Genomic DNA, 27378 nt, shown 5'->3' on the forward strand with positions numbered 1-27378 from the left:
TATTAAATATAAAACATTGGTGAGCCTTGAATCATTGGTGAGCATTGAGAGATCATTAAATCCAGACCACACAGCTCGAAGTGGAACTCCAACTTCAGGAACATTAACATTGGCTGGTCCCAGCGTAGTTTTCATATATTAAATGTTTTAAATGATATTTACATCGCTATGAGCTGTATCTTATTGTATATTTAATACAAATATAAAAAAAAAATTGTGCCTCTTTTCATTTATGAGTTACTTATGCTCAAAAGGACCCATTTATTCAATGAGATAATTACATGAACACATCCCACATGTTCTCACAATGCAGTTCCTTGTTGGAGTGTTGGAAACCATCTTTAATCTTGGTTTAGCTGTTTTCAGGATCGTTTCTTGAAGTATGAAGTAACAAATGATGGGATGCACAGCAAAGATAATTCCTAATGACCTATGTAGATCTCACTTCCAAGGGTTTGTGTACTTTAGACTCAATAGAACCCAAGTCATACAATGGATAATAAAATACATACTTGCCTATTCTCTCGGAATGGGGTATGGTTCATTAGATCTACATGGACAAGGTCTGCAGTCAATAGGTAGACCAGAGATGGTCGACATGAAAAAGGTCAACAGGGTCAAAAGGTCGACAGAGTCAAAAGGTCAACCGCAAAAAAAGGTAGATAGTACAAAAGATCGACAGGATCAAAAGTATGAAAAACTTTTTTGGGGGAAAAAATGTGTTGATCCTATGTGTGTCGACCATTGTCATGATGACTTTTTGAACCAATTGATCTACCTTTTATATGTCTACCTTTTGACCATGTCAACCTAATGTACGTTGCCCATATGTCGTCAACCAAGTACATGACTGTAGACCTTTTTAATGTAGCTCTATCAACCAGATGCCCTCAAAATGTTTGGTGGATTCCCAGATTTCACCCAGTTCTCCTGGTAGAGTAAAGCAGATTGTACGGGAGCTTGGTAACACGATTTGCAGAAAACCTCACCATTAACCCCCTGCTGCATGATGTGGCATTGTGCAGCAGTGGACAGCGCTATCTTAACACAAATCGCATCAACATGGACCTCTGTTCTAGGGTTCTCCCGGAGAGGAGAACTCTCGGGAGATATGTGTATTCATTGTGATTTCTGTACTTTAAGTTCATCAGAGCAGAGAGATAGAAAATACATAAACCCTACACCTTGCATATGGGGATCAAGAGAGATTGTTACAGTTTGCTTTCTAAACAGAAAGCCAAGGGACCAATCACCACCAAGATCAGATTAGCTCATGTTCCTACAGGATTTCTACTGGTGGGTTCTGAATGCTTGAATTAGTACAAAGTAAAAAAAAATCTGCTACAATAATCCTAAAACAGACCCTTTTAGTATTTAAAATGTTTCATAAACATACAATTGAATGAGATGAATAGTATATTTATAAGGGTAAAAAAAATTTTTTTTAATACTATAAAATAACATTTTACTTGTAGTGAAGTTAGCTGCATCCACCATAGTGTGTATGTTTCAGGTACATCCTGGACTGTAGTAAATATACAGCAACATACATTTATTATAGAGACAGGAGTTCTTGCTGCATCCACCATCTGGTCTGCAACTAAAGTGCGATTGTTCTACGTAATCACTGTTACCTAGTGTGTTTTAGCCCTTGGAACAAGTACTGTAAATTTCAAATATACTGTGACAGATAATATTACAGATTGTAAGTTTGTGAGCAGGGCCTTCCTACCTCTATGACTGTTATTACCCAGTTTTGTTTTATCACTGTTGTTTTTAATTGTAAAGCGCAGCAGAATTTGCTGCACTATATAAGGGTGTAGTACGGGTGACCGGCGGTCTCCTGACCGCCGGTCACATTACCGACGCCGGGATCCCGGCAGCATACCGACGCCGGGATCCCGGCGGGAGGGGCGAGTGCAGCAAGCCCCTTGCGGGCTCGCTGCGCTCGCCACGCTGCGGGCTCGGTGGCGACCTGCGGTCGCCACGGGTTCTATTCCCACTCTATGGGTGTCGTGGACACCCACGAGTGGAAATAGTCCCTGTTGGTCGGCATGCCGACCATCGGGATAGTGAGCCGTCGGGCTCACGGAGGAGGTCATGTGACTGTCGGTCAGCCGACCGGCGGTCACATGACTACCACCCCTATATAAGAAGCTGTTAATAATAATAATACACATGTCAGTGTTTGACGGTGGACTGCCACTCTACATCATGAAAGCAACCTATTTGTGTTGGGGCTACTGACAGGACAGCAGTACACAGACATGACAAGGACCCGGACTCACTGACAGGTCAGACAGACACACTGACAGTGGATCAGGCATCTACAGATTCCCCTCCTCCATGAGCTGTGTGCTGAGAGCCTCATGATGAGATAGAGTAGACACCTAGTATGCTACTGGTCTAGTCTGCCTCTTCCTGAACTTGTCCCCCGCCCCACCCCCACCCCTCTGTTCAGAATGGGTGAGATGTATTTTACATTGCATCCGCAATGCAATACATCCCACCACTTATTGGGTACATACTGCTGTTAATAACCATTTACATTTAACCATTTAGTGCCAAGCCAAGATGCGCATCTGGTGTACTTCATAAAAGAGGTCCTTTGGAAGAAGCTAGTTTGTGATCTAAACCCATAGACATGCTACCAATTATTTTGAATTATGGTCCAAATGTATTAAGCCTTAAACAGTGATAAAGTGGAGAGAGATAAAGTTCCAGCCAATCCGCTTCCTAACTGCCATGTTACAGGATGTGTTTGAAAAATGACAGTTGGGAGCTGATTTATCACTATTTATCACTCTCCGCTTTATCATTTTTTAAGGCTTAATACATTTGGGCCTTAATGACATTACTGAGCTATGGGAAACTTTGTGCCACCTTGTGCCTCATTGTAATCACTGGTTCCTAATGAACTGAAAGGTTACATGTTGATCCATGTTGATCCAACCCACAAACTTGCCACTTCCACTTGGCGTAAATAATGGGTACACATTCATTTTGAAATGCTTAGTTCTATAGTTGTTGTTTTTTTACATTTTTAATATAGACTAGCATTAAAGTGGAGGCTAAAACTAATCTAGACCACCTTTTTATTCTTTGAATCATCTTCAGTAAGGGTGCCGTTCTCTAAGTCAACAGTAACTAGGTCGACAATGTCTAGGTCGACCACTATTGGTCGACAGTAACTAGGTTGACAGGGTGCCTAGGTCGACAGGGTCTTTAGGTCGACATGTTCTAGGTCGACAGGTCAAAAGTTTTTCCCAATTTTTTTCTTCTTTTGAACCTTTTCATACTTAACGAACCACGTGGACTACGCTTGGAACGGTAATCTGTGCCAAGCGAAGCGGTAGCGGAGCGAAGGCACCTTGCCCGAAGCATGGCGAGTGAAGCGAGCCATGCGAGAGGACGCGGTGCACTAATTGGGGTTCCCGGTCACTCTACGAAGAAAACGACACCAAAAAAACATAAAAAACTCATGTCGACCTTTTGACCTGTCAACCTAGAACATGTCGACCTAAAGACCCTGTTGACCTAGACACCCTGTCGACCTAGTTACTGTCGACCAATAGTGGTCGACCTAGACATTGTCGACCTAGTTACTGTCGACCTTCCATACCACACCCCTTCAGTAAAGCTCACGTCTTATCATTTACTCAATGGAGAGAGACAGGAGGGAACTGGTTGTTTTCTGTTTTACTTTATTTTTATGCCAGAATGGTGGACAGTGATCAACATTTTTGGGATATTTTTTGTCTTGGTTTTGATAATTGGAAAACTGTTTTTTTTTTTAAATAATTCTGTATATTGTTAAAAATGTAATAAGTAATAGAGCAGATATGATGTACATGTCCATGTGCAAAAAAATTATTTAGAGCTGAATAAGGACATACAGTCTCTTATGACATGAATGAAGTAGGAGTGAGGAGTAAACGTAGGAGTCAACTGTCATAAAGGAATTTTGCTATATATGGTCATGGAGGGAACTATTCGGCAGGGCCATCTGAATGTACAGGCACACTGGGCAGCTGCCCAGGTCCCTTCACTTATAGGGGCCTCGGAGCAGTGGTAGGTGGTGGTCACACAATCAGAGCAGCAAGGCAACATTCACTACCTGACTCCCAGACTGCAGCCAGACAGTGAATGGCTGTCAGTACTCTGATTGGTGGATGGAGAGAGCTATCCACCAATCAGAGTGCTGACTATCTTTCACTCTATGGAAGCATGTGGAAAAATGCGCCTGTGAATGGATGTGTTGGGGTCCTAGTGCATTACTTTTCCCCGGGCCTGCAATGCTGTTAAGATTATCTGCTTTTTGGGTTGGATTTGGAATAAATGGGGGTGACCGATGATTATTCAGTCCAGGAGTCAAAACCTTTGTTTGCACCTTGAGTTTCATTCCCCCGCATTTCCTTTCTATTCTAAGCTCCAGTAAGCAGGATTCTCCAACCTTGTCTGTCAAAGTTAAATTAATGGCAAGAAATACAAAATAATAACGTGCTTGCATTTAATGAAAACGGAGCTGTTAAATAGGATTTGTGAAAAAATACAATCCATCCCTTGCTATCCTGAGCAGAATAAACTCTTGTCACATTTTCTGGAGCTGAAGTGGCGAAAACCCTAAATCTTACATAAGAGCTTGAGCATCTGCAATGTCATGTCCTCAACATTCAGGGCCACGCATCAACCATGGATGGAAGCAGTGCAGCGGAAACGCCCTCAATGGATGAACCATTTTTGGCACTGACTCATTCAGGAATGCTCATTGTCCTTTTTTCTTTCTTTCTTTTTTTTTTCTCAAAATGTGCTGGAACCAGAGTGATTTAGACCGTGTGAATTACTTGATACATTCCCAAAAGCAAAGGGTGGACATAACCTCCCTCCCTCTCTGCCCAGCCATAGAAACATCTATTGATTGTACAGTAATTCATGGTCCTTAAAGGTGAAAAGTTGACCTGAACTGACCTTACATAGGTGGTCATTCCGAGTTGTTCGCTCGCAAGCTGCTATTAGCAGCTTTGCACACGCTAAGCCGCCGCCTACTGGGAGTGAATCTTAGCATAGTAAAATTGCGAACGAAAGATTAGCAGAATTGCGAATAGACACTTCTTAGCAGTTTCTGAGTAGCTCCAGACTTACTCGGCATCTGCAATCAGTTCAGTCAGTTTCGTTCCTGGTTTGACATCACAAACACCCAGCGTTCACCCAGACACTCCCCCGTTTCTCCAGCCACTCCCGCGTTTTTCCCAGAAACGGCTGCGTTTTTTCACACACACCCATAAAACGGCCAGTTTCTGCCCAGAAACACCCACTTCCTGTCAATCACATTACGATCACCAGAACGAAGAAAAAACCTCGTAATGCCGTGAGTAAAATACCTAACTGCATAGCAAATTTACTTGGCGCAGTCGCAGTGCGAACATTGCGCATGCGCAATTAGCGGAAAATCGCTGCGATGCGAAGAAAATTACCGAGCGAACAACTCGGAATGAGGGCCATAATTGGAAAAAAAGTTCAATATTTTCGTCTTTTTCCCACTATTCCATCACTGGACAAACCAGAAATAATTGATTACATAGTTAACATCCCCCACAGGTTTCCTAATTTGACTCACCTTTTGGGCTTGTTTTATTACTGTTCTTGTTTCAGTTGTAAAGCACAATGGAATATGATGGTGTTATATAAGTAACGGTTAATAATAATGTAGCTAAGGTGTTTTTAAAACATTAGTTCAAAAATCTCAGTGATGGTCCATCTACACCTCTGAAGTAACGGACGGGACATTTACATCTGTATAATTACAGTAGAGCGAGTCAAGTTTTCTCTGGAGAGCAGCACAAGCCTGAAGAAGTGTTATGTTTTCTTTGATTCATTTCTTTTTATTTGCATTTTCAGACATTAGTAGGAGAAATTATAGGTCAGAATAAGTTTGAGCTAGGTTTGCTGTCATCAGGGTAGCGCTGACATTGTTTTCTTTTGTATTTTGAATGTTTATTGGTAAAGAAGATTTGGTCCAATTCTCTTGAAAGAGCACTCTACCTTCTCTGAAATTGGTTAATTAGTCTTTATAAGAACAACGGTGACTTGAGAAAAGTTTTTAGGACCTCTTCTCTCCTTTTCTCACTGCTAGGAAGTCTATCGGGGCGCCCCCTGTTTCGGTGAACCCAAGGAAAATACTTCTTTAGTTTAAACGGCCCTGAACGTGGCATAGACTTGGGTGCAGTAATTGCGTCTGCTAAAATGCAGCTTGTACGTCCTTAGAGAAAAACTGTAAATAGAAAATAAATTGGAAATTAATTCTACATTTATTACAGTTTTAACACTACTTCAGTCCTGCAATTATTTAGCTTTGTACATGGACTAAAGTTATAAATCACACCTTGCTCGCTGCCATAGGGGTATTTGTAATGGGTGCAGGTGTGGTTCCAGGGGGTCCCCGCCCTGCACACCCTGCATCTAGACAGGGCCGGCCGGAGTCCAAATTGTTTGGTAAGTGAAGATATACCGCAGCGCCCTCCTAAGTACTATTGTGCGTACCGAAGTTAAGGGGGCATGGCCTCATGGGAAAAGCCCAGTTGTAGTGCCCTTTACACATTGTGCCTACTGTAGTAGTGTCCCTATCACATAATGCCCACCATAGTAGTGCCCCATACACATTATGCCCACCATAGTAGAGTCCCATACAATTTATGCCCATCATAGTAGAGTCCCATACAATTTATGCCCATCATAGTAGAGTCCCATACACATATAGACCATTGTTGTAGTTGCCCCTTACACATTCATTTATGTCCATTTATTACCCGATATGCCCCCCTTGCAGCACCTGCCCAGAGACTCGCCAAACAGGCAGTGATGTTGGTGCCTGCCGTGCCTGGCACTACAGTACTGTGAAAAATTTCAGAATAAACTACCGCTCCCAGCAGCCCTTGCTGTCCTGTCTTCTGGGAGTGGTAGTTTATTTTACATTCACAGTACTGTAGTGGGGTTCACTGATGGACATAGTGTGGAAGCGCCAACACCTCTCCTTGTGTGTGTGTGTGGGGGGGGGGGGGGTTGATATGGACATATGGGCTGGGGGAATCAGTATGTTTATAGAGGAATAACGACAGGGGTCACTTGCCCCTATTACTCTCCTCAATGGTGACAGCTAAACGGAGGGGCCACTAGGACCCAGAGTGGCACAGCTAGGCTGGACAGGTCCTGCATGAGCTGCTGGCAGAAGACATCTGGGAACCCAGATGACAGGTTATAAAGGGGGACCTGAAACGATAGTAGCGCTGAAGTGACTGTGAGACTGAGGGGGAGCTGCATTCTGACACATTGAGAAGGGCAGTGTGCGCTCCTGGTAGACCCTGGCGAGGACAAAGCAGAAAAGTGATGGACGGCGGCGGTGAGCTCCCCGGAAATTACAGCAGGCGGACCTTCCTTTCAATGAGGCAGTCAATGAGGCGGCTCTTCCCCCGTAGAAGGCATGTCTGGGGGTGCAGCTATAGGAGGTGTGACCGCGGCAGCAGCGGGCGGAGCATCCCCAGCATTAAACTGGTCACAAACAAGATCACAGGGGCATATCAGGTAGGGACATTTTACACATGTTGCTGGGTACGCAGCTGAGCCAGAGCACCCTTCTCTATGCTGCACCCTACTCAGCTGCGTTCCCAGCATATGCGCAAAACCGGCCCTGCATCTAGAGTTTACTTACCTTGTGCTGGCAAGTGGCTTCCTTCTACTCCATGGCACCATCTTCCAAGTGATCTCTTTGGGAATATGGCTATCCAAGCTGTAAAGCGCAATGGAATTTGCGGCGCTGTATTAGAAACTATTAATAATAATACAATGAATGCAGCTACTCTGTACCAGAGCCTTTACCCACTTGTACGTATGTGCCATCTTCCCAAAAATCACTGGGAAGATGGCACCACAGAGGACCCGCTAGCCAGTGCAAGGCAAGATACAGAGCTGTTTATATACAAAAGGAAAAGGGAATGGGAAAGTTTTCTGCACAAGTTTTATTTATTCAAAAATTCCCCAATTCTTCATGTCATCTGTAATAGGATCTACAGGATGGGGGTGCTGCCTAAGACAATAATAATAAGAGACAAAAAAATCCAGAAAACGCTCAGTTACCACCCAGAAACGCCCCTTTCCTGTCAATCACTCACCGATCAACAGTGCGACTGAAAAGCGCCGCACGAACAACAGCAAAACTGCTAAGTTTTTAGTTAAATAACTAAGCGCATGCGCTCTGCGTACCATGCACATGCGCATTTAGCAACAAATCGCAGCATAGCGAAAATCGGCAACGAGCGAACAACTCGGAATAACCACCACTATTCTTAATTGTGGAGGAAATGTATCAAGCTTTCCAAAGAGTGGATAGGAAGCCCATAACAGCCAGATTATCTCTACCATTCATCAAGCACATTCCATAAAATGATAGGTAGAAGCTTATTGGTAGCTATTGGAAACATCTACATTTGCCATTTTTCCACTCTTTCCACTACTTGATACATTTCCCCATTGTGAGACCAACAATGCAGCTTGCATCTGACTTCATTGTCAGGACAGCAGATTCTATATTACAAAATTAGAAAAATGCAGCTTTTGAGCAAACTATAGTTAACAAGTTTAATTTAAATATATTATAATTAAGGGGGTAATTCAGACCTGATTGTAGCAGCAAATTTGTTAACATTTGGGCAAAACCATGTGCACTGCAGGGGGGGGGGGGGGGGGGGGGGCAGATATAACATTTGCAGAAAGAGTTAGATTTGGGTGGGTTATTTTGTTTCTGTGCAGGGTAAATACTGCCTGCTTTATTTTTACACTGCAATTTAGATTTCAGTTTGAACACACCCTACCCAAATCTAACTCTCTCTGCACGTTATATCTGCCCCCCCTGCAGTGTACATGGGCCCTCATTCCGAGTTGATCACTCGCTAGCTACTTTTAGTAGCTGTGCAAACGCATAGTCACCACCCACGGGGGAGTGTATTTTCGCTTTGCAAGTGTGCGAACGCCTGTGCAGCTGAGCAGGTACATACACATTTTGTGCAAAACAAGACCAGCCCTGTAGTTACTTATTCTGTGCGATGATTGCAGCGATGAAGGTCCCGGAATTGACGTCAGATACCCGCCCTGCAAACGCCTGGACACGCCTGCGTTTTTCCAAACACTTCCAGAAAACGGTCAGTTGACACCCATAAACTCCCACTTCCTGTCAATCTCCTTGCGATCGGCTGTGCGAATGGAATTGTCGCTATAAGCAGTGCAAAACAACGATGCTCTTTGTACCCGTACGCCGCGCATGCGCATTGCGGCCCATAAGCATGTGCAGTTTGTCTGTTTTTTAAAATTATCGCTACGCAGCGAACATCGGCAGTTAGCGATCAACTCGGAATGACACCCCTGGTTTTGCCCAACTGCTAACAAATTTGCTGCTACGATCAGGTCTCAATTAGGCCCTAATTCACTAATGTTTAGGCTGGCGTTGTGACATTTGTATTCAGTACAATAGTGTTGCATTATTGTTGAACACATACTAGGCCAACAATAGTGGGAATGGAAGCAGCCGCCCACAAATGCTGGTATCCTGCATACATAGATGCTATCAGAAATGATGTAGAGAAAGAACATGTTATATTGGAATTTATAATGGCTGCGGAGGGGACTAGCTTACCAAGGACGGCTTGATGAAATGACTGAACAGCCGAATATTAGATTGTATGTTACAGTGTATTCCCGGTGTATTTCTGCAGCAATGTGGTTAATAGTGCAAAAACATCTTCTGCCAGTGTATATGAAAAACACGATGGACAGTACCAGTGTTCTTTCTGGGTATTTAAATACTTAGAGGTTGATGTGGAGCATACTTGCTGACATTCTGGCTGCCCCTTCTGCATAGGCAAATGCAGGAGGGGGGGGTTCCAGTTGCCCAGAAGCCCCACTCGAACTTAGCAAGTGGCCAAAATTATGACCATGACAGCAGTAGTATATAGGTGGTCACTCCGAGTTGCTCGTAGCTGTGCTAAATTTAGCACAGCTACGATCATCCACACTGACATGCGGAGGGACGCCCAGCACAGGACTAGTCCGCTCCGCATGTCAGTGCCGCCCCCCCCCCCCCCCCCCCCCGCAGAAGTGCAAAGGCATCGCACAGCGGGGATGCCTTTGCACTTCAAGAGTAGCTCCCGACCAGCACAGCTTTAGCGTGCTGGCCAGGAGCTACTCGTGACGTTACGCAGCCGCCACGGCCCGTCCCCCCAACGGTCCGGCCTGGCCTGCGTTGACCGGATCGCTCCTCCTAAACGGTGGCTGAATGCCGCCGTCCAGCCCCCTCCCACCCAGCGACCACCTCTGCCTCAGAGGCGATCGCTAGGCAACGACAGAGCATGCGCAGTTCCGACCCGATCGCTGCGACAAACTGCAGCGAGTGATCGGAATGACCCCCATAATACGATTACTAGAGCTGCTGCCACAACATACAGTTTAAGGGCCATAGCGTAATTGCTGCACATGCCCAGTATAGCAGCTTCTTCTACCAAGTTTGCTGTGTAGCAGTGTATGGAGATCTGAGTGCTCATGGAGTTATTCGTAGTTTTTGCTAAAGTAGCAAAAATTGCGACCCCTAAAACCACACGCTGGGGGCTGCCCAGCACAGGGCGATGCGATGGCAATTCAATTGCAATCTCATTGCAAAAAGCTCAAACAGAGTTTGACAGTCACTTGTCCACGCAGCTTGGCTGCGTAGGCAGGCGCACTGCTGCCATGTTTCTGATTGCAGGAAACGCAGACTACATCATCGTCCGGCCCCAAAAATGGACATTACACACCTGCATTTCCTAGTCCACTCCTCCCAATGCCACGTCGCTGCCCCCAGACGTCTGAAGCCTATCAATCATGATGCAATAGTATCCTTCCGGGATGCGATCACATTATGATACTGTAGCTCGCGTGCAGAGGTCCGAAAATCACCTGTTTGAGATTTTCACATGTCTGTGCCACCTCTGAATAGCTCCTTCAATCAGCGCACTGGACCAGAGAGTAGCAGCCAAGAAGAAGAGACAGGTGCCTCACCATGAGGTGGGAGAATGTGTGCTTAGAAAGTGCAGTTCTGTCTCCTGCTGGTTCTGTTTATACTGGAAAGTTTAACCTTTTCCTGACCACTTATCTTTAGAATATCAGCATTAATACATATTTATAACTGATCTCATTTACCTAGGAGTTTCTATAATGCTAAAAACACATACAGACATTCTAAATCATTTCAGCAGCTGCTCCTTAGGGTCACTGCGTCCAGGCTATCTATTCCTCTGTAGTATAAGCTGGGAACCCTGGATCAGATTCAGCCTCAGCTGTTTGTCATTTTACACCTCAGTCACTTTGCCAAGTATGCAAAAACATATATGATGTATAGTATGTTGCAATTGTAAAGCCACTCAAGACATTTGCGAAATGTGCTGTATCAAATAGCTATCAAGGGGAAGTCCTTAAAATAACTTGATGAATAGTAAAATGTATTAAATTGTATAAAATCATGACATGACATGTAACTTATTACTGCATGAACTGAGAAGCGCATTGATTCAAGATGGACGGTCTGGCCGAATTCGTTATAAGTGCAAATACTCAAATACAAAAAACATCATTGCTGCACTGCAAAGGATTATTTTAAAAAGATTTAAGGGGGAGATGGTACGTCAGGCTGCTACTAATTCCAAATGAAAAATGTCAGGATTGTATATTTTGGGCCTTGTGCTGATTTGGTGGAATTTGCATCAAAATCTCATAGATAATTTTATCTAAAAAATGTTTTTGATTAGCTGTCACAGCTGGAGGTATGGGCAAGTTGTGTCCAGCTTAGGGGTCTATTTACTAAATAATACCTACGTATGTGTGCACAATTATCCCCACACTAATTGTGTAGGGAGAAATATACACACTTCCAGGCGCCAGTGACCAACAGGAGAAGGAGATTAAATGATGGTGCAGGCTGCTGCCCCTATTTATAAGGGTAATTGTACCCCTTACAAAAAAACAAACCACAAAGAACACAGGGGATGAGACCAACCCCCGTGAAAAAAATAGTGCGCTGTCTGCACCAATCAAAGAGACAGATATTAATCACTATTAAATTATTCTCAAAATAACATTATTTATTTGTTCAAATAATTCCTTGGATAGCTATCACATGTATATACTTCATCAATACATATTAGATGTAGCAATTTGCATAACACATAATAATGAAAAAAAGCTAAAAAGGACTAATAAAAATACAATCAGTACTGAGAATTAGCGAGGCTAATACTTGCATCCAATGAAAAACAGCTGTTTAATTAAAATGTCCACTGGGCTATAATCGCCAGTAATTTATAGTGTCCTCTGGACTAGTTTAAACCAGACTGGTCAATCTTCAAACTCCATACGTATTCATGAGTCTCAACTTTATGTGATGGTTTAGATAATATGTGCACACACTGATATATTGAAATAGGTGATTACCATATGGATTTAATCCGTTGCGTCACCTCCACCTCAGAGTAAATTCCACTGATCCCTTAGATTGCCTCCCTCTGCTGGTGCTTATCCATTAATGCAGAACTGAGGAAGCCGCCGAGGTGTTGTTTTAGGCGGAGAAACGCATTTTCGCTGTGACTGAGCCAGGGAACGATCACCTCCAACCAGTGACGGTACGCTAGTTACATCTGTCACAGAGTCATCACCGGGGCCGACAAGACCACTCAAAAATCATCAGAGTGTGTCTGAATGCTGCAGGAGTCCCCAGTGTTATGATCCATCTCCAGAGAATCTGCATTAATGGATAAGCACCAGCAGAGGGAGGCAATCTAAGGGATCAGTGGAATTTACTCTGAGGTGGAGGTGACGCAACGGATTAAATCCATATGGTAATCACCTATTTCAATATATCAGTGTGTGCACACATTATCTAAACCATCACATAAAGTTGAGACTCATGAATACGTATGGAGTTTGAAGATTGACCAGTCTGGTTTAAACTAGTCCAGAGGACACTATAAATTACTGGCGATTATAGCCCAGTGGACATTTTAATTAAACAGCTGTTTTTCATTGGATGCAAGTATTAGCCTCGCTAATTCTCAGTACTGATTGTATTTTTATTAGTCCTTTTTAGATTTTGTTCGTTATTATGTGTTATGCAAATTGCTACATCTAATATGTATTGATGAAGTATATACATGTGATAGCTATCCAAGGAATTATTTTAACAAATAAATAATGTTATTTTGAGAATAATTTAATAGTGATTAATATCTGTCTCTTTGATTGGCGCAGACAGCGCACTATTTTTTCACGGGGGTTGGTCTCATCCCCTGTGTTCTTTGTGGTCTATTTATTAAGCCTTAGATGGAGATAAAGTTAACGGAGATAAAGTACCAGCCAATCCGCTCCTGACATGTCACAGACTGGTTTTGAAAAATGACAGGAGCGGATTGGCTGGTACTTTATCTCCATCCACTTTATCTCCATCCAAGGCTTAGTAAATAGACCCCTTAGTAAGGATAGCTAGCATATGACTGCGCCTGGTTTACGCCAGAAGATGCGGCTTCACAGTGGTAATAATAAATGCTAAAATTATTGTACACAGCTCATACACAATATAGTACATGGCTGGACAGTGTTATTAATAACTAATAAACGTTCATTTCCCATATAAGTAAAAATTAAAAGCAAGACACAAAATGGAAATATTGGGTTCAATCAATACTCATAATATACACACAAATCAATACTTATACGCAAATCAATACTAATAATTGTCATACTCAAAATGTAGCATTTTGTTCCAGAGGTCGAGCACCCACTTCTACATGAGCCCCCTGTAGTTACATACTCTCCAGCATGACCCGTTCCATTAGGTACAAAATACTCTGTTCCTGGACTTATTTGCCAGTGGCAGTTACAGAGGCGGGGCTGCACCACAGTCCAAAATTCAAATAGGGAAGCCACACCAACCGCTATTGAGTCCTGGCCAGTGATGTTTTGATGTGTTTGGGGTGACAGTAGGTGTGGCTCCCCTAGTTGAATTTTGGACTGTGGTGCAGCCCCAGCTCTGCAACTGCCACTGGCAAGGAAATCTAGAAACAGAGCATTTTGGGGCAGATGTATTAACCTGGATAAGGCATAAGGAAGTGATAAACCAGTGATAAGTGCAAGGTGATGCACGCACCAGCCAATCAGCTCCAATATGTAAATTAACAGTTAGGAGCTGATTGGCTGGTGCGTGCATCACCTTGCATTTATCACTGGTTTATCACTTCCTTATGCCATCTCCATCTGCTCCTTTGTCCCTAATGGAATGGGTCATGTTGGAGGGTATGAATATCAAAAGTGCTAAGTTGTTCCTGTAAGCACATCATAAAGATACTTTATGTGGGCTGGCAACCATCCACTTTATCTCTTTCTAAGACTTAGTACATAGGGGGTAATTCAGACAGTCAGGATTACTATGTGGAGTGCGCACGCGCAGCGGCCGCACTGCGCGTCCGCACCCCGGGAGTCCAGTGAGATGCTATCAGCATCTCTGGGCTGCGATTGCCTCTGCCTGATTGACAGTCAGAGGCGGTCGCGGGGCGGGAGGGGGTCATGCCAACGGCGTTAGAACGCCATTGGCGGGGAGCGGTCCAGACAACGGAGGCATGTCTGGACTGTTGGGGGGGCTGTCACATGCAGCTGCTGCAACCCGGTATGCGGTGGGTAGTTCCCTGCCAGAGCGCAGGAGCTGCGCAGGTTGGGAGCTACTCGCCACGTACAAAAGCATCGCCGCCGTACGATTCTTTTATACCGGTGCGGGGGGAGGGGGAGGGCTAGACATGCGGGGTGGATTAGCCCTGTGCTGGGCGTCCCCCCCACATGTTAGACACTCTTATGTCTGTCTAACATGATGTACCCTGCCTAATTCTCTGTTTTACAAAGTAGACACCTGTGAATGGTCTGGCTTGTGTGTCATGTGATCACAGTACAGCCAATCACAGGCGGAGAAGTAGGAGGCAGCGCAGTGGATTGTACAGATATGAGCCCCTCTCCTCTCTCTGTAGGCTGTGGCTGTGCTGTTTTGTGGCATGTGTGACAGGTATGTGAGGTGTTGGCATTTTGAAGTGTGAGTCATCTCCTATATAGTAGCCCAGAGTGACTGTGTGGATAACACTGGGCGTGGCTAGGAGTTCTGATTGGGTTAGCGTCAGGTCTATCACATCCAGCCCACAGCTGATTGGCCAAGAGTGACAGATCTGGCCTATTATATAGGAGATAAGAACACCGCACATCAATATTCAAATGTGAGCGCATTACAGTCGGGTGGAAGCAGAGCACATTCCCAGCACAGAGCCCGGGAGAGGATCCCCGGGATAACCTGCACATAATGGCAGGAGAGGCTCTGTCGCTACGTGTCCCGCACAGACCTACAATAGCCTGGCCTTTCCTATCAGTGGCAGCAGATAGCAGCCTGCCCCTTCTCCCCTATCACCTAGGAGGTAACTGCAGCAGTAACAGAAGACACACTGCCTGGCTGGAGGAAGGGGAGCCCCGGATTACCAGACATCCCCTTCCCCCCCGGCGCCGCGCGGTTTGCCTGTTTGCAGGACAATGCACAGGCGCAGCATGCGGCCAGCGATCGGGGGCAGCTGCAGCGCGGCTCCCGGGTATCCGACAGCGGGGAAACACCGCAGCACAGCGAGCCCGAGCAGCCGCCACCGGTGCTGCTGCTGCTCACAATGCCTAGAGAAGGAGTAGGGAGGGGGCGGCCAGGCAGCAGACACTAGCGGGGAGGGAGGGGGAGATGTGTCAGGTACGCGGCGGCACGGCTGCTGTGTGAGACACAGAATAGGGAGATGACACTGACAGAAACCGTGCAGGGAACATCTCTCATCTGAGCCTGGGTGGGTGTGCATTACCCACCCCTCCCCTACCGGCTGCACCCCCACACCCGCCTCTCCCCCATCCGTGGCACCCCCGCACCCGCCCCTCCCCCATCCACAGCACCCCCGCACCCGCCCCTCCCACACTCGCTGCACCACTGCAACCGTCCCTCCCTCACCGGTGGTGGCTCTAGACCCCCTCCCTCACCAGCGGCACCCCCGCAACCGTCCCTCCCCCACCCGCGGTGGCTGCGGACCCCCTCCACAACCCATGGTCCCCCTAGCACCCGCCCCTCCCTCACCGCAGCACCCCCGCAACCGCCCCTCCCCCACCTGCTTCACCCCGCACACGCCCCTCCCCCATCCGCGGCACACCCACCCCTTCCACATGCGTTACACCACCCCACCCGCTCTGCGTGCACTGTTCATGACGTCGCAAAGGGCTACGGCCCCTTAACCATCGCACATCCTTTGTCCATGCAATATTTAACCACTCAGAAAATTGTGATTGGGGGTAACACTTCATATAATAAAAATATTGCACGCCTCAAGGGCGTGCAAGGGTTAAGGGGGCATAACCCCTTGCGACGGTGTGAAGAGCGCCCGTAGGGCGCGATGAATCATGAAAACTGCTCCAACAGGCCTTTAATACATTTATTTACATTTAATACATTTAAGTGAAACTAAAATCATATGAAAAGGGTGCGAAGACACATTTCACAATTTTAGTAAAAAATGTGTTGATCAATCTGCCCCTTAGGGCTCTATTTACAACAGATAAGCGTTTTGGTCCTTGGAAAATTGGCCAGGTCACTAGCGAAGACATTGAGGCAGTACGAATGGTGGGGTGTAGTATGGTATGCCGGCGGCCGGGCTCCCGGCGACCAGCATACCGGCGCCGGGAGCGCGACCGCCGGCATACCGACAACGTGGCGAGCGCAAAGGAGCCCCTTGTGGGCTCGCTGCGCTCGCCACGCTGCGGGCACGGTGGCGTACTACGTGCACCACACTATTTTATTCTCCCTCCAGGGGGGTCGTGGACCCCCACGAGGGAGAATAGCTGTCGGTATGCCGGGTGTCGGGATTCCGGCGCTGGTATACTGTGCGCCAGGATCCCGACATTCGGCATACTGAAGACCACCCCGAATGGTGTAATGGTTAGCATTACTGCCTCACAGCACTAGGTCATGGGTTCCATTCCTACCATGTCCCTAACTGTGTGGAGTTTATATATTCTCCCCATACTTGCGTGCGTTTCCTCCGGGTACTCCGGTTTCCTCCCACAATCCAAAATATACTGGTAGGTTAATTGGCTTCCAACAAAAAATAACCCTAGCGTGAATGTGTCTGTGTGTACATATGATAGGGAATATAGATTGTAAGCTCCACTGGGGCAGGGACTGATGTGAATGGGCAAATTTTCTCTGTAAAGCGCTGCGGAATATGTGTGCGCTATATAAATAACTGGTAATAAATAAATAAAATAAATGAGTCCTGCGTCTGCAGCGTTAGTTTGTCATACGAAGGCTAAGGGAAAAACCATGCCTTGTAAATGATTGACGCTTTATAAAAGCAACCCGCACCTCCGACCATCTCACACGTCATTACATCCAGCCCTAGATCTCTGGTATCTCCAGTGTTAGACGTTTGTTAGATGGGCAGGAAAGTTTCCTCATGGCTTTAGCTCTAATAAATAGACCCCTTATATTGCCCTAACATAGACTAACAACATACAGACCACAATGATACTGTCTGTGCATTTTCTTCATCACACAGGCACACAAATCCCAGGAACAGAACGTGACCCTTTTCTTTAGATTCCTGGAGAGCAGTCCATTGTCCCATACAATTACCTGCGTTACAGCAAACCCTGTCAATGCCTTTTGTGGTCCCCGGGTATTACATCTCTCCTGTACAATGGTGAAATACCTTTTGTTTAGGTGAGCTCAAATCTCTCCCATACAGTAGTGCATTGTGTTTTGCTTCAGTGAGTTATAATCTCCCAACACCGATTATTTATTACTTTCTGTTGCGATAAGATCATCCCTATGCAGTAATACCAGGGGACGAGATGCAGCCCTTTACATGCACAACACGGGCCAGTGTCTGACTGGGGCATGTAGGGCCCACCGGGGGAATGCAGTGGTAGGGACCCATGTTAGGGGTGTGGCAAGTCTGCAGAGGGGGTGTGGCCTGCCACCTCATTGGTTTGACTAACCATTAGAGAGCGCAACGTCTGGGCCCCTTCATAAATATATACAGTAAATTCAGCTGCTGCATGCATGATAATGTACCAGATTAATAACAGCAATGCACTGTATAAAATACACCATAGTCCAGTATAAGGTAACGTGTATAATGTATAATTCAAGTGCACAGACTGGAACCTGATCCTTAGAGCAGGTGGTGGGCCCCCGGACAGTGGGACCCACCGGAGGTTTCCCCTGTACCCCTGTGGGCCAGTCCAAGCCTGCATGGGGCCCATTTATCAACGAGTTATAGCTATTTAAACACATTGCTTATGATAAATGGTGTCCAAGCCAATCAGCTTCCAACTGTTATGTGCTTAAAAAATGACAGTTGGGAGCTGATTGGCTGGAGCAACATTTATGATATGCAACGAGTTTTAAATAGCTAAATAGGCCTCAATATGTCTTACAATGGTTTCACTAGCAAATAACTAGTAACTTGACTATATCCTGCTTTGTGAGTGGAATGATAGCTAGTGGGATGTAGCTGTACTCAAGGTAGAAGATGATGATGTAATAGTTAGAGGTTTGGTAGCATCTTGGGTAAGTCGGCAAGACTGGGAGAATCAAGCAAAGAGTAGAGTCCACAAGGCACTGGGCTTTGGAAACTGCGGAAATTGTGCTGTTATTGGTGGCGTGAGAGAGCTATGAGTCTGAGGTGGTGACTGGGAGGAGGGCGGACATAAGCTCTGTATTGGGTCATTGATTGGGACTCATTGCATATGATCAATGGTGCTCCAGCCAATCAGCTAACAACTGTCCCCCCCCCCCCACACAAAAAAAATACATGACAGTTGGGAGCTGATTGGCTGAAGCACCATTTATCATATGCAACAAGTTTTAAATAGCTAAAACTTGTTGATAAATGGGCCCCTAGTTCTCAAAGGAAAAAGGAGTGAGAAAAACAGAGGGCCAAGAACAGAGCCTTGTAGGACGTATGCATATAGTGGGAATGGAGAGGACATTGGCCCTCATTCCGCGTTGATCGCTCGCTAGCTACTTTTAGCAGCCGTGCAAACGCATAGTGGCCGCACACGAGGGAGTGTATTTTCGCTTTGCAAAAGTGTGAACGCCTGTGCAGCTGAGCGGTACAAAAACATTTTGTGCAAAACAAGACCAGCCCTGTAGTTACTTATTCTGTGCGATGATTGCAGCGACGAAGGTCCCGGAATTGACGTCAGATACCCGCCGTGCAAACGTCTGGCCACGCCTGCGTTTTTCCAAACACTCCCAGTAAACGGTCAGTTGACACCCATAAACGCCCTCGTCCTGTCAATCTCCTTGCGTTCGGCTGTGCGAATGGAATCGTCGCTAGAAGCAGTGCAAAACACTGATGCTCTTTGTGCCTGTATGCCGCGCGTGCGCATTGCGGCCCATACGCATGCGTAGATTTTGCAGTTTTTTAAAATGATTGCTACGCAACGAACAACAGCAGCTAGCGATCAGCTCGGAATGAGGGCCAATGTGCCAGGGGTAGAGACGCAAAAGAAACCGTTTGATAGGAAGGAAATGAACCAGGAGAGTCACAAAGGCCAATGGAGTAAAGAGTGTGCAGGAGAAGAAAGTGATACAGGACGATGAGTATGGAGAGCTGACATTTAGTGGTAGATTTATTAAAGCATCTAAAACAGACAATTGGTGGTGTAGCCCATAGCAACCAATCATATTTTAGCTATCATTTCTCTATTGCATTCTAGAATATGATAGACAGAATCTGATTGGTTGCTATGGGCAAGACCACCAAATGTCTGTTTTAGAAGCTTTAGTAAATCTGCCCCTTAGACTTTGCTGTAAATAGGCCACTTATAGTTTATTTGATAGGGGAACATCAGTGGAATGTGGAAGATTGAACCCAATGATGAAGAGTGTAGAATGAAGTGGGAGCAGAGAATGTGAGATAGGCAGCTGTACACAAGTCACTCAGAAAAGGGAAGGAGAGAAACAAGGCGGTAGGTTGAAGGAGCAGCTAAACTAGGTTAACAGATGGTTTCTTTAGAATTGTGAGATGAACCTATGATTAATGGAGGAAATATGCCTGTGGAGGGAGACAAGTGTGACAGGTGAGCTAGAGCTGGGAATATACTGAGAGAACGAGGGCAATAAAGTTGGGAGGGAATAGGATGTAGGGGGTAGGTTGTAGGGTGAGATGCAGTGTACATGGTTTGGTATGAGGAAAAACCTTGTTGTATAGTGTACGTTTTGTCTTAGAAGTAGGTAGCTAGATCATGGGAGGAAGAAATAGAAGGTGCTGGCGGTTAGAGAAGAGCACTGAAGGTAGCAATGCGTTACTAGGGTAAAAGAGTCGGGGGATAATAGAGCAGTGAAGTATGTTTACTTAAGCCATTGAAAAGGGAATTCTGCAAAACTAAATCATGAATTTATAGTGGAGAAAGGCGGCAGAAGACCAATCTTCTTCCAGTGGGGCTCAGGAGTACACAGTGGGTCTGTTTTGTGTGTGGTTGAGGTTTGGATCGTCACCAACAGGGGGAGATGTTTCAGACCTTCTAAAGAGGACAAGTGTAGAAGTTGCCAAAAGCGACCAATCAGATTCTTCCTATGATTTTTTTAGAATGTACTAGATAAAGTGTAGCTAAAAGCTAATTAGTTGTAATAGGCTACTTCTCTACTTGTTCTCTTTAGATGGTTTGATATATCTCCCCCTATTTGTGGCGACTGGAGCTGCATTTGTGCTACCCCACAGACACAAGGGAATTCCTTTGTCTGGGAGCTGCACTGCTACAGTAGACTACAGCCCCCACAATCCTATGCAGTGCAATAAAGTGACAGCTGGAGAGAGGTTTGATGAGTAGCAGTGACTGCTGTAGAGAAGCTCCCTGATTCCGGGGTGGCAGGTGCCTGGAGCGGCAGTTAGAAACCAGAGGAGCTTGAGGATGGCTAAGAGGGACGGTACCATCTTGTTTAAAGCTGAGGTGGATGGAAAAGCAGCTCCAGAGAAAGGGGTGACATCTTGAGAACAGCAGCAAAGAATAGACATGATTTCAGGCTGAGACATATTACTTGTATTACGTTGATACCTGTGACTGCAGCCATATTGTGAGAACCCTATATCAAAGGGGAGCTAATACTGAATCCACCTCACACTTTATTTCAGAGAGAGCTGTAACTGTGCCTGTTACTATACAGGACTTGGGGGTTATTCAGAGTTGGTAGCAAACCAAAAAAGCACACTAATGGGCAGAACCATGTTGCTCTGCAGGTGAGGCAGACGTAAGATGTGCAGAGAGATTTAGATTTGGGTGCGGTGCAGTGGCAGCCACAGAGGTGGGGCTGCAGCTCAGTCCAGAATTCAAATAGGGGAGCCACACTAACTGCCAGTGAGGCAGTTTGGAATGACAGTTGGTGGCAGTTGGTGTGGCTCCCCTATTTAAATTTTGGACCACGCTGCAGCTGCCACTGGTGGGTAATGTTCAAACTGAAATCTAAATTGCAGTGCAAAAATAAAGCAGCCATTGTTTACCCGTCACAGAAACAATATAACCCATCCAAATCTAAATCTCTCTGCACAAAATACGCTTTATATTTTAGCGACTATTTCATGCATAATTGCTTAATTTACTATTTTGTGTAGGATTTCATTGTAATTTAATTTATAAGTGTAAAATATAACTGTGATTATTTATATTGTGACTACATTAGGCCTTATACCAGATTGCGGTATAACCCGTGTTATTCTTTTGCATCATATTCCTGTCCCTAGGGCAGATGTACTTAGCATTGAAGAGTTATAAAGTGGAGAGAGATAAAGTTCCAACCAATCAGCTTGTAATTTACTTTTTTTTTTATTCAAACACAGCCTATAACATGGCAGTTAGGAGCTGGTAGGCTGGTACTTTATCTCTCTTCCAAGGCATTGTAAAATATTTTCGGAATTGGACCATGCATTAAGATAACTCCAATCTGTACTCATTGCACCCCACAAGCCACCGGGGTATCACACATTGTTTAGGGCTGAAATGAATGTTTAGTTGTAGACAGAGGCAGGGCAGGATAGGGTTGTCATGGAAGAAAGTAATTAGTGAAGTTAGTCAGGTCAACAGTATTTAGGTGTCACAGTGTGCATGGGAACCTGGGTACATGAGGTAAGGCGAGGCTGAAGGAAAGGAAGTTGTGGTCAAGGAGCATTAAAAGCAAGTTGTAGAAATCAGATATCGAGCAGAAGACATAAGGACTATTGTGCCAACTGCCCATATGTTGGGGGTTAGTTCTAAATCCAAGTTGGGTAAGGGACCTCTGATGTCACGAGGGGAGAAGCCATGTCACCAGGGGACGGAGCCATGGCCGAACAGGGCTCACGAAATGTATCCTTGCGGGCTCGCTTTGCTCGCCACCGGGTTACTAAAGGTAATAGTTGGTGGCGTATATAGTAGAAGAACTATCCCGCTGGCCTAGCTCCTCCCCCTGGTGATGTGGCTCCTCTTCCTGGCATCATAGGTCGTTTAGGCCACCTGATTCTAGCATCTACCATATGTTGGGAGGTATGCCTGCTCCCCGCAGCCCTGCACAACTTTGCATATGTGACACATGAGCAGAATGTGGACATGCCCCGTGTACACCGTATTATAATAGTTATTTTCAGGCAGCTGTTTTGCAACGTTTACAATCAGTAAATACATTTTTAAAAAATGGAAGTTTTCTTTCTTTTTTTTTTTTATTCTTTTTTTATAAACCCCTACGTTATAGAAGTAGCTGATGCTACCATGGAGTCAGCTGATGTCCAACTAAGGATTATTGATTTTAAACAGGATGTATGCTTACATGAGTCTTCAGGAAAGTCCTGCACTTTTACAACTTGTACAAACATTGTATCACATGACCAGAGGCGTATCTAGGGTAGGGTGAGTGGGGCACGTGCCCTAGGCACCTTGGCAGGCCCAGGAGAGGGGGGCGCCGCCGGCGGCCAGGGCATCATGCCCCACTCGCCCCCGTCAACCCGAAATGTGAGGGGAGGAGAGCGCAGCTCCTGATTGGCTGCCGGTCCGCGAGCTCTGATTGGCTAGCGAACCGGCGCCAGACAGCCGCCGGAGACCTGGAGCGGTGAGGGGAAGGAGAGGCGCTGCGCTGCGCTCTCCACCCCTCACATAACAACAAGCGGCCGGTGAGTGACCGGGGGGGGGGGTGGCGGCGGCACAGTGGGGCATGTATCTGGCACCAAATGGGGCATGTAACTGGCACTGAGTGGGGCCTGGCACTGTGGGGCATGTAACTGCCTCCAAATGGGGCATGTAACTGGCACTGAGTGGGGCCTGGCACTGTGGGGCATGTAACTGGCACTGTGGGCCATGTATCTTGCACTGTGACGCATGTAACTGGCACTGTGGGGCAATGTAACTGGCACTGTGGAGCATGTGTCTGGCACTGTGGGGCAATGTAACTGGCACTGTGTGGCATGTATCTGGCACTGTGGGGCAATGTATCCGGCACTGTGGGGCAATGTATCCGGCACTGTGGGGCAATGTATCCGGCACTGTGGGGCATGTATCCGGCACTGTGGGGCATGTATCCGGCACTGTGGGGCAATGTAACTGGCACTGTGGGGCATGTATCCGGCACTGTGGGGCATTGTATCTGGCACTGTGGGGCAATGTAACTGGCACTGTGGGCCATTTTCAGTGGCCACACCCCTTCTGGAACGTGGCCACACCCCTTCTGGAGCGTGGCCACACCCAATGGTAATTAATTCATATATTTCATACATACCTCCCAACTTTCGGATCGCTCTAAGAGGGACTCCTCGCGCGGCGTAGTCGCGTCGGCGCCGAAAAGGGGTGTGGCCTATCGTGAAGGGGCGTGGTCTTGTGGGGATGCCGCTATCGCGGGCCACGCCTCCAAATTTCGTCACAGTGGGGCATGGCCAGCGCTCTGTGAGCTGCTGGCTATGCCCCCAGTCCCTCTGCCTCACTGGAATAGACGCTGTGCGCATGCGCACAGCGTCTATTCACCGCTGCTTTGCTCTGAACTGAGCAGAGCAGCGAGTGATAGGGAGCCAGACTAGAAAATCTGTTTTCTGTAGACACCGAGTATCTGATCAGGATGTGGACATTCAAGATGCGTATACCAGAATGTTGGCATGTTTTGAACATCAACTGTCAGAACGTTGACATGGACATTATGTCACATTTTCACAATGTCGGCATTTAACATGCCGACACCCAAGTGTTGACAGTAGATTTTAGGGTTTAGGCTAAAATATACAAAATATGGTAGGTTTATGTTGACATTTTGGTATCAACAGTTTAAATGTCAACGTTATGATCATGTCAACATTTACGAATGTTGACATTTTTTATGTGGACCTTGTTGACATTCTGACTTTTCATACCACACCCAGACATCATTACGCAGTCCAGTGCAGCCAGCTAATGTTCTCTGCTTGTTATGTATGATGATAATAATAACAATAATAATAATAATGTTATTTTCATATAACAATTTTCTCCCAGTAGGACTCAAAGAGCATTGAGAGTGCCTAGTGAACTAATCAGTTAAATGACTCCCATTCAGGGAGAAGTTTGTGGGCCCCATAGCAACATTTTGAAGGGGCCCCTGTCCTAACGCTTCTAGAGAGACACCTATCTGCAGCAGTTGTTCATTGTATGTCCTATAATGGGTGGTCTTCTGTATGCCGGCGGTCGGGCTCCCGGCGCTCAGTATACCGGCACCGGGAGCCCGACAGCCCGCATACCGACACTTATTTTCCCTCGTGGGGGTCCACGACCCCCATAGAGGGAGAATAAAATAGTGTGGCGCGCGTAGCGCGCCACCGTACCCGTATTGTGGCGAGCCCGCAAGGGGCTCATTTGCGCTCGCCACGCTGTCGGTAAGCCGGCGGTCGGGCTCCCGGCGCCGGGATGCTGGTCGCCGGGAGCCCGACCGCCGGCCAGCCGTAGTGAACCCCCTATAATAGTGCCCTAGTTTACTTACTGAACTATAGTAGTGCCTTACATAGGCGTGCGCAGCACATTTTATTAGGGGGTGCACGACTGGAGTGGCGTGCCTAGCACCGCCTACTGGGTGTGCCTAGCACCACCTACTGGGCGTGTCTAGCACCGCCTAATGGGCTAGTATACACATATATATATTAAAAAAAAAGGGTTACACACACTCGGAAAAGAAGCTGCTGGGGGAAGTGGAGCAGGGAACTGCGCATACGCAGTATAATCCCGTGATTGGAAGCGCTAATCCCAGGATTCAAACCCTGGTGTTTTTGGGCCGGGATCCCGCAGATCCCACTCCCAATCTCGGGATTGGCCTCCCTATTCACAACTGGCCTTGCTGCCCTCTGGTAGAAACAATAGATGCTAAGTGGATGGCGGCACTTGCAGGACTTTAAAGTATGAGTTGTCAACGTTTCAATTTATTCATAATGAAAATTATTGTCCTGACGAAAATGTATTGAATAAATTGAAATGTTGACAACTCAGCAGAGGAACACAGCATGCTTTAAAGTCCTGTAAGTGCCACCATCCACTTAGCATCTATACATAAATATAAATATATATATATATATATATATATATATATACACACACACACACTGAGTGTGTATATGTATATATATAATATACACACACACACAGACACTTTTGAATACATGTAAGCTGCCTTACTTTTATCAAAAATAGCCGTCATCATGCGCTGGTCCGCCCCTGCATTTTGTGGTGGAGGGTAGCAGGGTCCGGGCTCAGTGGTGGCGCAGTGCCTGGAGTCTCACTGACTCCGCAAAGGACCATGGGAGGAGGAGCTGCTGCAGCCGGGCAAGCGCAGCAGCCCTCCTCCTGGAGCGGTCGCCATATTTCTTAGGGGCTATCATACATACGCTGACTACAGTGCCCGCGCCGCAGCCCGCAGTGCACCCGCTCCGGCGCTACCGCAGGCGGCTCTGCTCAGATGAGCGACTGCAGAACCGCTGGCGGCTTCACATCAGCAGCACAACGGATCACAGGCGCGAGACGTGCGGGGGGTGCCGGCCATTAGGGGGTGCCTGTGCGCACCAGGCACCCCCCGTGCGCACGCCTATGGTACCTTAGATAATATTATCCCCCATAGAACTGCCCTTGTTTAGTTTATAGACCATAGTATGTCACATTGTAAGGCTGCCAGTACACACTATGCAATACAGTACCCCTAGCTCATATTACTATATACAGTGTCCACAATTCATATTATGCCACCCTATGGTGCCTCCACTTCATATTGTGCCACATTACAGTGCCCCAGTTCATATTACTATTATAATGCCCTCCAGTTCATGTTATACCACAGTAGAATTAGCAGGTCCAGGGGTGTAACTACTGTAGATATATTGTTGTACGAAAGGCAAAAGTTTGTAAGTGTCCCTATGTACCACCCGATGGCCAAAAATGTATATAACACATGTAACCGTGACAGGGAAGGTGACCCCTCTCAGCTCTGGGCCCCATAGCAGCTGCACTCCCTGTACCTATGGTAGCTACACCCTGTATATAACACATGTAACTGTGACAGGGAAGGTGGCCCCTCTCAGCTCTGGGCCCCATAGCAACTGCACTCCCTGCACCTATGGCAGCTATGCCCTGTATATAACACATGTAACTGTGTCAGGGAAGGTGGGCCCTCTCAGCTCTGGGCCCCATAGCAGCTGCACTCCCTGCACCTATGGTAGCTACACCCTGTATATAACACATATAACTGTGACAGGGAAGGTGACCCCTCTCAGCTCTGGGCCCCATAGCAGCTGCACTCCCTGCACCTATGGTAGCTACACCCTGTATATAACACATGTAACTGTGACAGGGGAGGTGGCCCCTCTCAGCTCTGGGCCCCATAGCAGCTGCACTGCACCTATGGTAGCTACACCCTTGCTCCCATTAATAGCATTAATGTGCACATACTGTATATCAGTCAGGAAGGCAGGTAAAGATAGAGCAACGTCTAATTAGGTTTTTTCCATATCTTTCACACTTTACACTGCTAACACCAGAAGCCCCATTCATCACAGCTGTCAGAGCACATGGGAAATTCACGCTGTAAGTCACCATTAGATCAGGTGTGTTTGTTGGTTCTGTGTGAAACATTTATAAATATTCATCGAAATCAGGAAAACATTGAGGAAAATCTTCATGAAATATCTGTACAAAGGGCCTAATTCAGAGCTGATCGCTGCAACGGCACGATCGCAGCCTGAAGCCCATTGTCTTGTGCGCACGCACAGCGCCCGTACTGTGCAT

At 46.4% G+C, this 27378-nt stretch overlaps 1 protein-coding gene across 1 annotated transcript in view; it reads left to right on the forward strand.

Annotated features, from left to right (window-relative positions):
* Positions 1 to 27378, forward strand: part of SLC1A3 (solute carrier family 1 member 3) — a 116187-nt gene that overhangs the window by 15437 nt on the left and 73372 nt on the right. The gene's annotated exons all lie outside the window — the stretch shown is intronic.

The sequence above is a fragment of the Pseudophryne corroboree genome, chromosome 1 (genome assembly GCF_028390025.1).
Source record: "Pseudophryne corroboree isolate aPseCor3 chromosome 1, aPseCor3.hap2, whole genome shotgun sequence".
Taxonomy (NCBI): domain Eukaryota; kingdom Metazoa; phylum Chordata; class Amphibia; order Anura; family Myobatrachidae; genus Pseudophryne; species Pseudophryne corroboree.